The sequence below is a fragment of the Neofelis nebulosa genome, chromosome 8 (assembly GCF_028018385.1).
Source record: "Neofelis nebulosa isolate mNeoNeb1 chromosome 8, mNeoNeb1.pri, whole genome shotgun sequence".
Lineage (NCBI taxonomy): Eukaryota > Metazoa > Chordata > Mammalia > Carnivora > Felidae > Neofelis > Neofelis nebulosa.
In genome coordinates this window covers 121,799,333-121,816,729 of record NC_080789.1, presented here as the reverse complement: position 1 = coordinate 121,816,729, position 17,397 = coordinate 121,799,333, and positions in this window count along the sequence as shown.

Genomic DNA, 17,397 nt, shown 5'->3' with positions numbered 1-17,397 from the left:
GTTCATTTGTTTAACAAATGTTCATTGACCCAGGCTTGGAAGCTTAGAATCATCATCGATTACTGCCTCTCATCATTAGTCCACATAAACCCCTTTACCAGGTCCTGGCCTTGAAAACACTTGTGCTCTAATATTATCTCTTTTCCGGTTCTTTCATGGTCCTCCTGGTTGAAATCAATCTGTTCACCTTAGCACTTCCTAAACTGTTCCCTAGTGATTTCATCTACTTAATTGTATATTAATGCAAGACCAATGAGCTGGCTGTGAATGCTAAAAACTGACTTGAGTGATGACGAAGTTTTGAATGAATCGACAGGAAGGTGAGACAGTGCCTTACCTGAGGGCGCTGTCAGATCTGAGGTTTCATGTGGGAGGACAGCAAGCTATGGATGCACGCACAAGGTGTCATCCCTGTTGGGGGCAGACGGGAGCATAGGCATAGAGATGAAAATCCGTGTGTTTTTAGATAGTAACGAGGAGGGTGGTGTCCCTTAAAAGAATTTTTTTCCCAGCTTTATTAAGTCATAATTGACACAGAATATTGGGTAAGTTTAAGGTGTACAAGCTGATGATTTGATGTGTATATATGGTGCAATGATTACTACAATAAGGGTAGTTAACATCTCCATCACACATAATTGCTGTGTGTGTGTGTGTGTGTGCTCACCTGTGTGATGAGAGCATTTCAGATCTACCCTCTCGGTAACTTTCAAATATCTGATACGGTATTGTTAAGGGATAAGATTTTGGGTGATTTAACTTGCTTTGAGTGGCATTGAATATAATGCCATTCACGAATAGGTCATTAAAGGAGTTTGTCAATGCCCTTTTGCATGAACTTTGTATTCTGCAGAGGGTGTGTGTGATGTGGGAATTCTGGAGTCACAGAAATGACTACAGGAAACACCGAATCCGGTTCTCAAATTATACACATCAGTCAACTGAGATCTAGATTTAAGAGATTTCCTGATTTGTTGGCAAACAATAAACAATCTTGAAGGCAGGACCCATGTGGTACTCATTCTGTTATTCTTGAACCTAACAGACTCCCTTTCTGGTAACACCTACAGCAAAGTTTTGGTGGATAAATGAAAAGTGAATTGTCGTCTCTCACAACAAACTTACACATAAAGATTCCACACCCAGGAAATGTTTGTGCCAGGTTCCTTTAGAACACTTTATTGGGAGATTAGGTTAGGTTAGGCGTAATATTTAAAACTGAGGGTTAGATGCTATGTGGATTTAGCAACTTAGCAATTTGATCACTATTTTCCTTGGAGTTTGTGCAAAAAGGAATCAACGCACATGATTTTGGTTCAGCACCTAATTCAGGCAGCTTATGTCTGGTCAGGCAGAGTTGAAGCGCCCAAACCACTTGCATTTAGCAATGGTCTTGACCAGAGCCATGGCCAGAAAAAGAAGAGCAAGGAAATTCAATCTCAGGACACATGTGGTTATGTTGGTCAAAGGGGATTGCCGCTCCCCTTGGTTTGCATTTGGCCTCTTGGGCTGTTCATCCAGATGCCAAGGCCATCGCAGCTGCAAGAAATGCTCCAGCAGCCAAGTTCATTACGAAGAAGGAAGGAAATATCGGGAAGACTGAGAGGCAGATACTCGTTTCTGCTTCCTGTTGCTGTGGCATTTCTGTTACTTTCTTTTACCGTAACCAAGTCTTCTTACCATAACCAATTCTATTTACTATCCTAGAAAAGCATGGGGAAAGGGTAATGTTGACTAAGGTATACAACACCAAAAATGAAGGTGGAAATAAGTGCATGCTTTTATATTTTATTGCCCCCTTCCATAAAAGAATTAAAAAAATACTTCCTCAATTGAATAATTCCAATTAGAATTTTTCATTGAGAAGAGGAATTCTGTAATGCTGTTTGGAAACTTTTATGCCTTTCATTGCTCTAGAAGGAAATTAGAGCAAGATGTGGCACAATTCCATTCTGTCTAATGTAGTGTCATCCAGAGCCTTGCCATTCAAAATGGTATTACTTTGGAAGACCATTATTAAAATGCATACAGTTGAACGCAAACAAAACATAATGAATGGGATCCAAGAATTCAATTGTGACGTATGAATTACTACTCTTCCTTTGGTGTTGGGGGGGTGGCGGGGTTGACATGAGGCAGCCCAGCTTGCCGTCTGGGAGTTCTGAGGGTCTAGCTGGGTTGTCCAAACCCCTCCTGGGCTGGCTGTGGTTCGGCACCAGCTGGTAGGGTTGTCCACCCAAGTGAAATATTGATAGTGATTTTTCTGGCTTCTGCAGCTGGCTGGGACTTCCAGGACAGTGGCAGTAATTCCAGGAATCCACCACTAAGTTGGCAGATTTTCTGTTGGCCTGACCTAGGGAGATTGGATTGGGAGAAGACTGGGTATAAAGGAGCCAGCATAGAGGGTAACGTGTCCCAGCCTGCTTCACTTTCTCTTCCAGTCCCCCAGCCAGAGGGTGAGAACTTCAGCCGCCCCCCCTTGGAAACTCTGTGGAGGACAGGAGGCAACAACCTCTGATGGCATATCTTTATTATGCAAACCTTTAGAATAGAAACAGAAATTTCCTACATTGGGAGAGCAATTAATTGAATTACAAAGATCTAAATAGCAGGCTCTAATGCGACCGATAAAAGTAGTATTTTCAGAGAATGTAATGACATAAAATAATCAGAGGTTAAATTAAGTGCAAAAAAATGGGATACACAATTGTATGTAAGTATGGTTTTAATATTATAAAATGTGTCTATGTGTGCGTATACATGGAAAAGACCACAAGAAAATACATCAATACTGTGAAGGGTGATATATCAGGAGTGCAGTTTGGATGATGGATGATGTTAAAAAATATATTTCTGGATTTTCTAAATATTCTAAAACTCACTTGTGTTATGTTTATAATGTATTTTTTAATGCAACCGCCTTCCTGGTTAAATAAATAACATAGCAATAGCATTTAACATGCTAGCTCATTCCTATAAGAGAACAGCCTTTTAAGTTATTCCTTGCTATTTATTATAGTGATGGTATAATTTTGGGAATGTTGAACTAAATTTGTACTGGAACAGGCTGTTTTCCGATACGTAGGAGGAGGGGACGTTCACCGAGTCCCCAAGAAAAAGAAAGGCTACAAATAGGAGGAAAACAGAGGTAGGATTATCTTACCAATTAGGCATCATATTCCCAATGCTTAGGGCCTATGACTTTTTCTTTCTTTCTTTTTTTTCTTTTTTTAGAAAAAGTTTGAGTTCAGATTAAAAAAAAAAAAAAATGAATCCAGGGGCACCCGGCTGGCTCAGTTGGTAGAATATGCAACACTTGATCTTGGGGTTGTGAGTTCGAACCCCATATTGGGTGCAGAGATTACTTAAAAATAAAATCTTAAAAAAAAACTGAGTTCAAAAGAAAACTGTAAAATCAACATTAATAGTAAGCATTTTGTTAACTGTCGACAAAACATTACACAGTACAGTCAATTTTATTCAATTTAGTAAAAAATGTCACTGCATTTACAAGCACTTTGTCACTTAGCATTTATTTTGTAAGTATATATAATGATTGATTAAAAAAGATAATAGCCACCAATTAAAAGGTAGTCATAGCCGAAAATTCCAAGAGAAAAATTATAAAAATCTCGCCCCAAATATTTTACAGCCAGAGTATTGTATTAACTGTGGGTTATGAATTCCTTTTAATATGTTTGATACAAGGAAGGGTGGAGCTTCTGAAAATAAGAATGACCAGCATTTAAGGGAGCCTTTCAAATACTCTAGGAAGAGGGAGGGTCTATTCTTCTTGGTCAACAATGTCCATACAAATCTATGCGACCTTCAAAAGCCAAGGCTAACTGAAAAGATTGAAGGTATCAGATTTTAGCCTGCGCCTTTTTTCCTGGTTAAGAAGAAAGTCCACAGTGTTCAGAAGTAGGAAGCTAGGTGACCCCAGCTGTGTGGACCCTGTAATGGGGGGGAGAGGACCCTATAATGGGGGGAGAGAAAGTCCTGCAAGGTGTCTGTGAATTTGCCCCCGTCCCCATATGGCTGTGGCATGAGTTAAGTTGACTCGCGTGAAGGTGGCTGGGATTTTCCTCAGTTACTTATTTTCCCATTAACACTTCAGAAAAATGCATTTTTGCAGCTAATATTTATTGATGGTGCCTCTTGAGTGCTAGATAACATGCTGGGTGCTGCACGTAATTTCTTCCCTCATAGAGTTTACCGTCTGAGAGGATACAGAGCAGAAGCAAGTAAACAGACAATCCTATAATTGCAGATTGTGATGAAGGTTCTGAAGAGAATAAACCTGATGCAGGAGTAGAAAATAGGCAGAATGTCAGAGAAAGCCTGTCTGAGAAAAAGATATGTAAGCCTGAAATGTGAGAAACGGTCAGCCGTCTGAAGAATGAGGTGAAAAGTGGCGTGGACAGAGGGGCCCTGCTGTGTGACGACTTTTGTTCTAGAACCCAGAAGAAGCCTGTGCCGGCAAGGAAGGCAGGGGTCAGGTCACTGAGACCCTGGCAAGAATTTGAATTTTAAGAGCAACAGGAGCTAATTATTTATAGAAAGACCTCAGTGGCTCCTAGAAGAAACTGAGGGAACATGAATATCAAAGCAGGGAGACAAGTAAGGAAACCACACAGGAGACAAATGAGGGAGACACATAAGGAAACCATCACACCAAGAGATGGTGGCTTGTGTGAAAAGTACAAGAGATGTTTCACTTTCAGAAACACCAAATAAAAGCTGTGATGCCCAGTTAACAGGTTTACAACCCCTGGAAAAAAGGACGGGCCCCCCTCCCTCATAATGGAGTCCCAAACCCTTAGATACTTCACTTCCTGGTTCTTCTTCCCCTCTCCGCTTCTCAGGCTTATTTTCTCAGGCTTTGCCATGGGCACGCGCCAAGGAACAAAGGAGGGACGGAGAGTCTCTGCGGCAACTCAAGGAAGGTACATTTATTCCAATCACAGTACTGATTAAAAATTTCTCTTTTAAAAAATTTTTTTGAGGTTTATTCATTTTTCAGAGACAGAGCGGGAGGGGGGGAGGGGCAGAGAGAGGGGAAGACACAGAATCAGAAGCAGGCTCCAGGCTCCCAGCTGTCAGCAGAGAGCCTGATGCAGGGTTCAAACTCAAGCACCCAGAGATCATGACCTGAGCCAAAGTCGGACGCCCAACCGACTGAGCCACCCAGGTGGCCCTAAATTTACTTTTTTTTAATGTTTATTATTTTTGAGAGAGAGAGAGTGCGAGTGGGGGAGGGTCAGAGAGAGAGAGGGAGACACGGAATCTGAAGCAGGCTCCAGGCTCTGAGCTGTCAGCACAGAGCTCGACGCGGGGCTCGAACTCACGGACTGTGAGATCATGACCTGAGCCAAAGTCGGATGCTTAACCGACTGAGCCACCCAGGCGCCCCCCAATCAGACTACCTTTCGCCTTACATGGGCCTAGGAGCCTCTGGATAAGCCTGTAACCTCTGTAGTGCTCAGCCAATGAGGAACCAGGGGAGGGACTTGCATGCTAGGGGATAAATCGTCTGCTGTAACTGCCCCCAGTGTGCCTGTCCCCCAGACACCTGCTCTTGCAAGAACATTGATGATTAAAGCCTTGCTTCACTGGGCTGTGAAACTCTGCATCCCTCCTTTGACTGGACCGATGGGCTTATTTCTAACAGCTTGGACTAAAGCCTTAACAATAAAGATTTTTTTTTTTAAGGGGACAAATTCATCTCTAAGGGCCCGTAGCATCTCACGGTGGGTGGGAGTGGAGAGAGCGCAAACTTGGCCTCACTTTGAAAAGGAATGCCTAACAGAAGATCTCAGCTGCTCCTGCTTTGGTGCTTTTAACGTGCCCGCAGTCAAGGGGCGCTGTGGCTTAACTGCCTGTTGCTCTTAACGAGAAGGCACTTAAAGAGAAATCCCGCCCAACGTCTGCTTTAATGGTGGTATTTTTAATTCTAAAGTACAGTGTGTTCTATATTGACGCCTGAGCTCAGCCTAAAGACCACGGCGCTCTCCCCACTGCTGCTCCCAATAGTCAGAGAGGGGATGCTTCCCATGGTCTTTGCTGCCCTTGAAAACCAAATGGAAGATAGAAAACAACCGCCCCCCTCTGCTGTAGTACCTCTTGTCTGAGTTGGTCAACGCCGTGCAGGGCGAGTCCATCAACCCAGGGGGAAGAACTGAAGTGGGAAAGCGGAACAAGGGGTACCGGTAAGATTCCCATTCCTGCCCAGGCTGTTTCCACTTCCGCCTCCACGCTCTCGGTTCCTAAAATTAGCTGTTTTGGCCTCCCCACCCCCCCAAGCGGAAGCAGCCCGGGAGCAATGGGCCAGGAGGAGCCCTGCAACGGCACCTCGCAGACAGATCTGTGTTCCTCACGCCCCTTCTCCCGAGCCTGGGGAGCCCCGTTTTAACACCCCAGTTTTACCCTAGAGGGTTGTCCAGAAGTCTGCCAATCCAGCGCGTTTTCTCGGTTACCGGTGCGAAGACCTCAGAATTCCACGCCTGAGCGTTTTCAATTTTGAATTTGGTTGCCAAAGTTCTGGTTGCTTTCAGGCATAACAATTTGCTATTTGTCACCTCATCTAGACCTGTCTCAGTCACTTTCCCAAGTCTCTTAAAGTCTTTTTTTTTTTTAATGGTTATTTATTTTTGAGAGAGACAGACAGAGCTTGAGCAGGGGAGGGGCAGAGAGAGAGGGAGACACAGAATCTGAAGCAGGCTCCAGGCTCCCAGCGGTCAGCACAGAGCCCGACGCAGGGCTCGAACCCACAGACCGTGAGATCATGACCTGAGCCGAAGTCGGACGCCCAACCGACTGAGCCACCCAGGCCTCCCAGTCTCTTAAAGTCTTGAAAGGAGGAGAGTTGGGCTTCATCGGTTGCTTAGACTCAGAAGAGCTCCTTTGAATTCCCTTAGGTATTTTTAGTGCCTGCTAACATCCAAATGTTACGCTAAAAGGAAGCTATAGATGAAAGCATGGTTACATAAAATTCTAGGCCTGAATTTGAAAGATAGGAGACTGTTGATCATTCATAATACTCATGCCCTTTGTGCTTTCTTCTTAAATACGACACGGTTCTTTAGAGAGTTGTCGGAAAACTAAATTTCAATAAGGAACTCTGCTTTTCTTTTATTAATTTGGGCTTTTTCTGTTTCAGCTTCCATACTGAAATTTTATGTAGGTCATAAAAGTGATATTTTAATACTTGATAAAATAGGACTCAAGGACTAATCTGAAGTCAGAAATAGGTTTGTTATCCTTTTTTCTTCATTCATTCATCACGTCTATGGCGAAGTCCTATAAGATTCTGGCCACAGGGGCGCCTGGGTGGCTCAGTCGTTTAAGTGTCCGGCTCAGGTCATGATCTCACAGTCCGCGAGTTCGAGCCCCGCGTCGTCGGGGCCGTGCTGACGGCTCAGAGCCTGGAGCCCGCTTTGGATTCTGTGTCTCCCTCTCTCTTTTTCTGCCCCTCCCCCACGCACGCTCTGTCTCTTTCTCCTTCAGAAATAAATAAACATTAAAAAAAAAAGATTCTGGGCACAAAGATGAATAAGACACATGCCTTGCCCTTGAGGAGCTCAGAGTTTGGTGGCGAAGAGAAACCCAGGAGCCAATAATTTTCAATACTGTATGGCCTGCGTGCTACGGCAAGGCTGTAGGTGTGCCTGGAAAACCACTCGGTCAGACTCAGTGGGGGGAGGAAGGGAAGAACCAAAGGCAGTCCAGAAACGGTGGTACTTGAGTTAAAAAAAAAAACCAAAACCAAAAAGTGTTTATGCAGCGTAATCACAGCATTTTTAAATTTCATTGTTGTGTCTGTACAAGTAGCTACATACAAAAAGCTCAAACCTTAAGAAAGGCAGGGACTAAAAAGGGAAAGTTCCCCCTTCTACTTCCTCTATACTGCCATTTGCATAAATGGGAATGTGCTTTTACATGTTGCTTTGCGACTTGCTTCCTTTCCACTTAACGCTGTGCCCTAGAGATCTTTCCATACTGTAGCAACAAGGACTGGTCTCATTATCACAAATCTCATGCATAAAAAAAAGCTGTCCTTTTCTTATTCCGGCCTGCACTTCTTCATTTAGCTCTTAGCTCAGTTCCTCTATTAGGTAAATACTCAGTGAAGGTCCACCTCCCTCTCCCTAGGAGAGGGCAGGTGGCTTCTATGTTATCGCTTGGGGGCGGAGACCATTGAAGATCACAGGCATCCTCAACTCCTGGGATGACCGCCCAGGAGACCTCCATGGACCCGCAGTCTCTTGTACTCAGGCCTCGTGCTCTGGAAACTTCTCAGCCAGATTCCAGCTCCTTTCTGCTCTGCCCTTCCCCATCCATCACCTCCACCTCCCTAAGAGGATCCGCCGGGCTTTGGACTGCCCTGACCCTTCCGCCTGGAACCTGAGTCCATCCACACTACTTGGTGTCCCGGTCCTGCCCTGTTCTTCCAGAGGCAGCTTTCAGCCTCGTGGGACACACTGGATAGTCCAGGCCTCGGTCTTTCTGATCCAGCACGCCTCCCGACCCACACTGGAGGCCTGTTCTGCTGCTCTCTTACTCTGAGAAAATCTCCCAGCCCCACTAAGAGTATTTTTTTCCTATCTCCTTCTAAAAGGTATGTGTTCACCCCAAACTGTTATTTAAGGATAAACTTTATACTCAAATCCTTTGGACACTTGGCTTTGAGCTGCACAAAAACCTTCTTACATATTTTTTTTTTATTTTGAAAAGTTTAGCTCTTGCAGGCAAATGCCTTGGCTTTCGACACTATTACCTTCACTGTGGGTTTTAAGGAACTATTTATTTTGATGCTTTTTTTAATGTTTATTTATTTATTTGAGAGAGAGGGGGAGAGACAGAGTGCAAGCAGGGGAGGGTCAGAGAGAGAGAGAGGGAGACACAGACTCTGAAGCAGGCTTCAGGCTCCGAGCTGTCAGCACAGAGCCCGACGCGGGGCTGGAACTCACAAACCATGAGATCATGACCTGAACCGAAGTCGGACGCTTAACCAACTGAGCCACCCACGCGTCCCTATGTTTTCTTTAATTAAGCTCTATGCTAAACATGAGGCTTGAATTCATGACCCTGAGATCAAGAGTGCTCACCGTTGTGCCCCACTAGAGGAAGAGGTTTGTAGGAATTGCGTTCTCCAAAGAAACAGAACCCAGAGGAGACAGATATATAGAGATAGACAAAATACAGAGAAAGAAGCTGATTATGAAGGACTGGCTCACAAGATTATGGAGGCTGGGGAGCCTCGTTGATGCGGTTCCAGAGTGGTGGTGAGGGTCTGGAGCTGACAGCCAAGAAAGAATTCTTGAGATGTCTTTGGTGCAAAAAGATGATTTTATTAAAGGACAGGACCTGTGGGCAGAAAATGCTGCACTGGGGTTGCGATGAGCGACTGATTACATGCCTTTAGGTTAGGAGGGAGTTGGGGATAACCTAAGTTTCTAAGGAATTTTGGAAGCCAGGTTTCTACGACCTTGAGGGGGCTAGCTAGTGTTAGGAAAAAGTCATTTATTACTGTCTAGTAAAACCTCAGTCATGAGACCCTTCAGATGTCTATCAGTGGGCCGTATGCTTGGAGGATGATTGCCTCATATATCTGGGGAGGTAGAGATAAAGGAAGTTTCCAAAGGAATTTTTATATGTTAAAATAGGCTTACAGGATCCTGGAGGTTGGGAAAATGTTAAGCTAAGGTTGCCTTTTGTCCTTAGCAACGTGTCATCTTCAAGGCGGCTGAGGTCCTAGAATGTCACTCTGCCTGTCTCAAGGACCTGGGCTGTATAGGTTATAAGGAAATTTAATTTTACCTCCCATTTCCTTCTTGTCTTTGTTCCCCACATCACTCTGGAGGGGAGAGTGACGTTGGGGCTCCAGGAAACTGAATCTGTAAGTTTCTGGGGATTAGGCTATTGATAAGATTGCCTTTTTCTTGTAATTTACTAAGACATTAAAAACTGATAGAGGGGCGCCTGGGTGGCTCATTCGGTTAAGCGGCCGACTTCGGTTCAGGTCATGATCTCGCAGTCCGTGAGTTCAAGACCCGCGTCGGGCTCTGTGCTGACAGCTCAGAGCCTGGAGCCTGTTTCGGATTCTGTGTCTCCCTTGCTCTCTGCCCCTCCCCCATTCATGCTCTGTCTCTCTCTGTCTCAAAAAATAAATAAACGTTAAAAAAAAATTTAAAAAAAAACCAAAAAACTGATAGAGACTCACGTCCTACATGACTGTGATCTCTATTAGTTAACCATCTGTTTTTCCCTTTCGTTTGTTCTTGGGCAGCCAGGGGTGCCAACATTTGTAGGAATGTTACAAATATCCCACTTTGGTGGAAGAAGGGGTTTGGGGGGTAGTCGGCTTGTCTTATGCTCCATCATCATGAGGAAAGCTGGTGGTGGTGTTCTAGTCTAAAGCCGAAGGTTTGAGAACCAGGGAGCCAATGGTGTTAAGTCCCAGTACAAGTCCAAAGACTTGAGAACCAGGAACACTGACGTCCAAGGGCAGGAGAAGAGGATTGTCCCAGCTCAAGCAGAGAGCAAATTCACTCTTCCTCTGCCTTTTTGTTCGATTGAGAACCTCAAAGGATTGGATGATACCAGCCGCTTTGGGGGAGGGGGTTCTCTACTCAGTCTACTGATTCAAATGCTAATCTCTTCCAGAAACACCCTCATAGTCACTCAGAAATGTTTTACCATCTATCCGGGCATCCCTTAACCCAGGCAAGTTTACACATAAAATTAACCATCACAGAGCTCTTGTGGTTAACAGTACCCCCTGTACTAAGTAGATGCAAAGAGGTGCTTTCCCAAAGGAAGGATTGCTGAGCAGATTACAGAACAGCACGTATATTGCTGTTTGCAGTTTTTCGCTATGAAAAATGTTTCAGTGAAGTGCTTTTATATGCCCATTTGTACCTATGTACTAGCATTTCTCTAAGATAGGTACTTAGAGGTGGAATTGACAGATTATGGCAAATCGCTTTGCCAAGATGATATACCAGTTCACCTTCTGACAGTTTATAATTTTTTTTATTAGTTTTATTTATTTTTGAGAGGCAGAGAGAGACAGAGCACGAGCAGGGGAGGGGCAGAGAGAGAGGGAGACACGGAATCTGAAGCAGGCTCCAGGCTCTGAGCTGTCAGCCCAGAGCCCGACATGGGGCTGAACTCAGGAACTGTGAGATCATGACCTGAGCTGAAGTTGGAGGCTCAAACGACTGGACCACCCAGGTGCCCCCCTGACAGTTTATGAAATGCTCTTTTCCCCACACCATCCCCAGCCCTGGATGCTATTTGTCCTTGAAAATGTTGCCGACCTAGTAAGCAAAATAGGACCTTTGATTTTTTTTTTTTTTAAGTTGCATTTCCTAATTAGAATTGGGCCAAGTCATCTTTTCATGTTTACGGACTGCTGTAGGTCAAGTCCTGGGAAGCAGATGCTGAGATAGAGATGTGGGCGCCTGCATTTATTAGGGAGTGCTGTTTTGACTAACACCCATGGGGGGAGGGGAGGAAGCAGGATTAGGCAGAGGGAAAGTTGGGCTGTTCAGCTCAGGCCTGAGCTGACGTCTTGGTGATCTCTGAAGCTATGATGGCCCTTGGGAGTTGTCCTGAGTTACAGCATGGTGCCCAAGACCTGATAATCCCTGCTCCCCCAGTCATTTGATGAAGGCTGTCCTGGGAAGGTGCATAACCCTTAGGTGAGGCGGCTCTTTTCCACCAAGAAGCATTTTTCCAGAGAGGGCAGACAGCTGAGGGCAGTCAGCCAGCAATCCCACCCCCCCTTCCCCTCAGCAGCTGGGGGAATAAATCCTTCAGGACTGGAGCACAGAGCAATATGCATTACGTTAAATATACTTATTAATTTGTGCATCGCCTGTTCATACTCTTTCTGTTTCTTTACTGATTCGTAGCAGTGCTTTATTCTGGGTCTTAATCCTTCATATATTATACATGTTGCAAATATCTCAGTGGTTAAAGTGTCATTTATTTTAATGATCTTTTTCATTGTTTAATACTCAAATTTGTCCACTTCCCTTCTCCAACATTATAAAACGATTTTATATATATTGAGAATACATCTATGCTTTTTAAAAAATGTCTATAGCTCCTTAATTCCTCTGAAGTTTATTTTTTGGTCAATGGTAAGAGGTAATGTCCCAGCACTATGTATTTAACAGACTATTCTCTACCAACTGATGTAAAAGTGTTAGGGAAAAATCTGTTACATGAGGGCCAACAGGACTGATAAAGGAATTTCAGTCCCTGCCGGAAGAGGAAGACTTCCCTTCCGGGTTCTGGTTCGCACCCTGCTTGTCTCAGGCGCCAAATTACTACTAAAGGGGAATGCGGAAGTAACGGACTATAAATTGTCCCCTCTGTTGATGCTCTGGGCTCAGATCTCTGGAGAATGATCTCTGGGCCCACTGGTGTAAAATAAACCTCCTTCCTTCCAAGATCTCTGAGTGCAGCTTGGTTCTTCTGCCGGGTGACGGAGACCAGTTTACGTAACCAAAGGACATACATGCTAGAATTTAAATTTGCACTCAGATGGGAAGATGCCTTGACTCAGCAATTCCAGTCCTCTGTGATCTATTTTTCTCTTGATATTTTATGTTTAAATCACTGTATTTTTGTATTTCGGTATGTGGTTGGTCAAGTCTTCCAATAAGATGGATTTTTTTCAAAACTTTTGTGCCATACCTAAGCATTTTTTTTAAAGTAGACTCCACGCCCCATGTGAGGCTTAAACTCACAACCCTGAGATCAAGAGTTGCACGCTCTATGGACTGAGCCAACCAGGTGCCCCAAACATTTTCTCTTTCTTATGAACTTGTCTTATTGATTGCACTAAATCTACAGACTAAGTTGAAATGTTACAACTTTACAACATAGCGACTTCTCATCTAAGAACATATATGTCTATATATCTAAGAACATATATATCTAAGAACATATATATCTATCTATCTAAGTTTTCTTTTATTGCCTTTGTAAAGATGTATAATTTCCTTCACATAGGCCTTGTACATTTCTTGTTAGGTTTACTTCTTTTCTTTCTTTCTTTCTTTTTTTTAATATTTTTTATGTTTACTTATTTATTTTAAGAGAGAGAAAGAGACAGTGCGGGCAGGGGAGGAGCAAAGAGAGAGGGAGACACAGAATCCGAAGCAGGCTCCAGGCTCCAAGCTGTCAGCACAGAGCCCGACGTGGGGCTCGAACCCACGAACCACGAGATCATGACCTGAGCCTAAATCAAGAGGTGGACACTTAAGCAACTCAGTCACCCAGGTGCCCCAGTTAGGTTTACTTCTAAATATTTTTTTCCTCCCTTTTGTCAGTGGAATTTATTTTCTTCCAATGATATTACACATGTAACAATCTGCTTGTTGGGTTACTACCATTTTATTGTATTTATGTTCGTAAGTGAGATTGGCTTATGATGATAATTCTTTTTTCATCTGGTTTAATCAAAGGATCAAAGGACCATCTGGTTTAATCAAAGGCAATAACGTTTGTGTTCTTAAAAGCGGTATTTATCCACAACCATAAGCAACTGTCATCAACCAGATTCCACTTTTCTGTGAAAGTCAACCTTGTGTTGTTCATGAGCTCAGGGAGCAAGTCATATTTAAGAGCAATGAATGAATGGATCAATGGATGAAAATTGTGTGGGTCTCTTGGGAACTTCGCGGTGTAAGTAAGGTGTTTGCATTTCTGACCAGAGCATATGACTCTGGCAGGAAGAAATGGTGTTTATGTTAGTTCCTCACAGACTAGGTGCAAATCATAAGTCCCTGGAAGCCTGCCAAGTCACCTTAAAAAAAAAATTAGTGTTTTTTGGGGCAACATGTTTGCTTTTTATATTCCGTTAGTCCAATTCTTGTGGACTGTGTGTTGTTTATAAACCCTTGATTACGCTTAGTTGCGTTTTCTGCTGCTTTGAACTACAAAAATATATGTCCTTAAAATGCCCCGTGAGAAGACTTCCCCTTCTCAAAGTGACGTATTAGGTGCGTCTGTCTAGTTTCCTTCTTGTGGAGGAAACTAGAACCAGGAAGAGTGGTGGGGGTGGTAGGAGTTCTAGAACAAGCATTTGTCTGAGGGCATCAGAGAGCTCAAAGTTATGAAAGAATTCTACTTTAAGATCGAGGACAAGACGGAAATGCATGGAAATGGGGAGCTTTTCTCCTCGGGGCTCTTGCAAATTCCCAAGCAGGTGACTGAAAGATGGAGGCATTCTTTTCATCCCTTCATGGTTAGAGGCCACAGTTTAGAGTATCAGGCTCACAACAATAGTCACCCTGGTAGATCCTCTTATCTTCTACTAGGCACACGAGATGACTCCACCCAGAGGTAAAGTTGAACTGGAAGCAAAGAGGTCTCAGACAGACTTTAGCCCATCTACTTGTCATTTAAGTGGCTATAGGGGCTTCTGATATCGGAACCATCTTGATCTCAGCTCAGGTCCTGATCTCTTGGTTCGTGAGATCGAGCCCCGCATCAAGCCCCGCATCAAGCCCTGCACGCGGGGCTCTGGGCTGATAGTGTGGAACCTGCTTGGGATTCTCTCTCTCCGCCCCTCCCCGTCCCCAGCTTGTGCTCGCCCTCTCCCTCAAAATAAATAAGTAAACTTTAAATTTAAAAGCAGCACTGCTCACTGTACTTAGTCTACAATGGCAATTTTTTAAATTTAAGTTTTCTTTATTTTAGCAATCTCTGAACCCCACGTGGGGCTCGGACCCACCATCCCGAGATCCAGAGTTGCACCCTGTACAGACTGAACCAGCCAGGTGCCCCTAAGATGACAATTCTTATTAATAAATGTTACATGGTTTTGATAACAGTTACATCGGGATTTTTTTCTTTTTTTTCCTTAAGTTCACATGCGATTCACTTGTTTGTTAAAGGTATAGCAGAAACTAGTCATAAAATTCTTTTGGCACCTATTTCAGGGTTTTATGGGGGGTAGTCATTTATCTGTTCAGTTTTCTATCTTCCTGACTAGATTTTGATAATATGCATATCTTTGGAAAATTAATTCATATCTTTAGAAAAGTAACCACCTAGGTTTCATAGTTTATTAGTATAGATTTCTACCTAGTGTTCTGTTGACATTAATAACTTTTATGCCTGTAGTTACGGGCAATTTCAAGATGTATTTTCTTTGTTTTTTTTTTTTTCTTGATTCCATTTGACAAAATTCTAGCTTTTTATTCTTCCTTTCAAAAAAGTTTTACCGGTTTTATTGATGATATGACTTCCTCTGTTTCGTTTGTTGTTGGTACAATTCTAGCCTTTAAATTTCTTAATTCCTTTCTGTGGACTATTTTATTTTTTTCCTGCATTCTTGCATTGAATGGGTAGATGTTTTCTATCTTTTTAACCTTACTTTTTTTCTGATATGTGCCTTTTGCTAAGTGTATACATTTTTCTCTGGTTATCAGTCTGCCAGTATCTCATAGTTTTAACGTTTTCTCATGTTTGCTCTTTTCTAAGTAGTTTGTCATTTTATTTTGAATGTCCGTTTTGAACCTAACAGTTACTTGGAAATGAAGGATGAAATATAACAAAAAATATTTTTAGTAAATAGCTCAGCTGAAATGAAAAAGAACTCTCCAGAGGCCAGAAATAAAGAATGAAATGATTTAAGTGAGAATGAGGTTACGTTTGCCATGTTTCCCACAGCTGATGGGAAAAAGGCCCGAGAGGCGGTCTGCTAAGGTCTTTAAAGCCTAGGCATCATGACCTTGGTTTGAGAGCTGGAACGGAGCTATGTGGGTAAAGCTTGACCTCAAAAGTCTGCCCCGCCCATGAAAACGATAAGAGAAAGAGGGGCCCCTGGGTGACTCGGTTGGTTAGGCATCTGACTCTTGATTTTGGCTCAGGTCATGATTTCAGGGTCTTGGGACTGAGCTCCATATTGGGCTCTGTGCTGAGCATTGAACCTGCTTGAGGTTCTCTCTCTCTTTCCTTCTGCTCATGCCTGCTCGCTCCCTGTGTCTAAAATAAAAATAAATAAATAAATAAATAAAAAAGAATGACAGTTAAACTGATAACATGTCTCTCATTTGCAACAGTAGGTACCGAATGACAATGGATTATGGAAGGAAAGTAACTGTCAATCTAGGACTCCATGCTCAACTAAACTATACCACACCTCTTCCATCAGAGTGACACAGATTTTTAAAAACCTAAGTATACAAAGTTTTGGTTGAGATGTAAGGGCATCAAACCTCAGCCACTGCTGGTGGCAGGTAGATTGGTGCAACTTGGCACAATTTGGCAATAACTAACGAACCTGAAAATGGATATTCTCTATGACTCAGCAACCCTACTTCTCCGGGAAATGCTTCTACATATATCTACAAAAGCATGTACAAAGGTGCACACCATGGAATGATTGCAATGGGCCCAAAAATTAGAAGCAACCTAAATATTCATCAGGAGGAGAATGGGTAACTGAATTGAAGACTTCATAGCAGCTAAAATGAATCAACCTGGCGTTATGTATTTAAATGGATACATTATATGTCGAATAGATCTCAGTAAAGCTGGAAAAAATAAATGGATATGGCTTGGCTACTTTATTTCGAATTAAAAAAATATCACAGTAAGGGGCGCCTGGGTGGCTCAGTCAGTTTAGCGGCTGACTCTTGATTTCAGCTCAGGTCATGATCTCAAGGCTGTGGGATCGAGTCCCGCATCAGGCTCTGCCCTGAGTGTGGAGCCTGCTTGGGATTCTGTCTCTCCCTCATTCTGTCCCTCCCCCATGTGCGCACACGTGGGCACACCCATGTACTCTCTCTCAAAATAAATAAATAAATAAATAAATAAATAAATAAGCGTTTAAAAAAAGTATCACAGGAAGATACACATTTGTGTAAATTCAGAACAGCAGACACAGAAAAAGCTCTCTGCCCCAATCTGACTAAAAAGCACGACATACGTTTCCATTTGTAAAGGTGCCTCTCTCTCCAGTATCAGAAAAAGAAACTTGCTATTGTTGCTGGTGGTGGTGGGTTACTTAATTAAAAATTTTTTTTCAGTTTTATTTGGATATAATTGACATATAACATTGTGTTAATTTAAGGTGTTCAACGTAATGATTTGAGATAGATAGATAGATAGATGGATAGATAGCAAATGATTACCACGCTATTTAATTAACACGTCACATAGTTGCCGAGAGAGGATTCTGCATGAACAATCTCACTCAACCGCCTTTACGTTCCAGTCCTTTTCACGTATATTTACCTTCCCAGGGTCTGCCACCCCTAAGAGCCCAAATCCCTATTCCTTGGTCTCATCACGTCTCTACAAATGTTTTGTTCTTTGTTAAGATGCTGTATAAGCTACAAGTTCTAACCCAATTTGAATTACACATCCTTG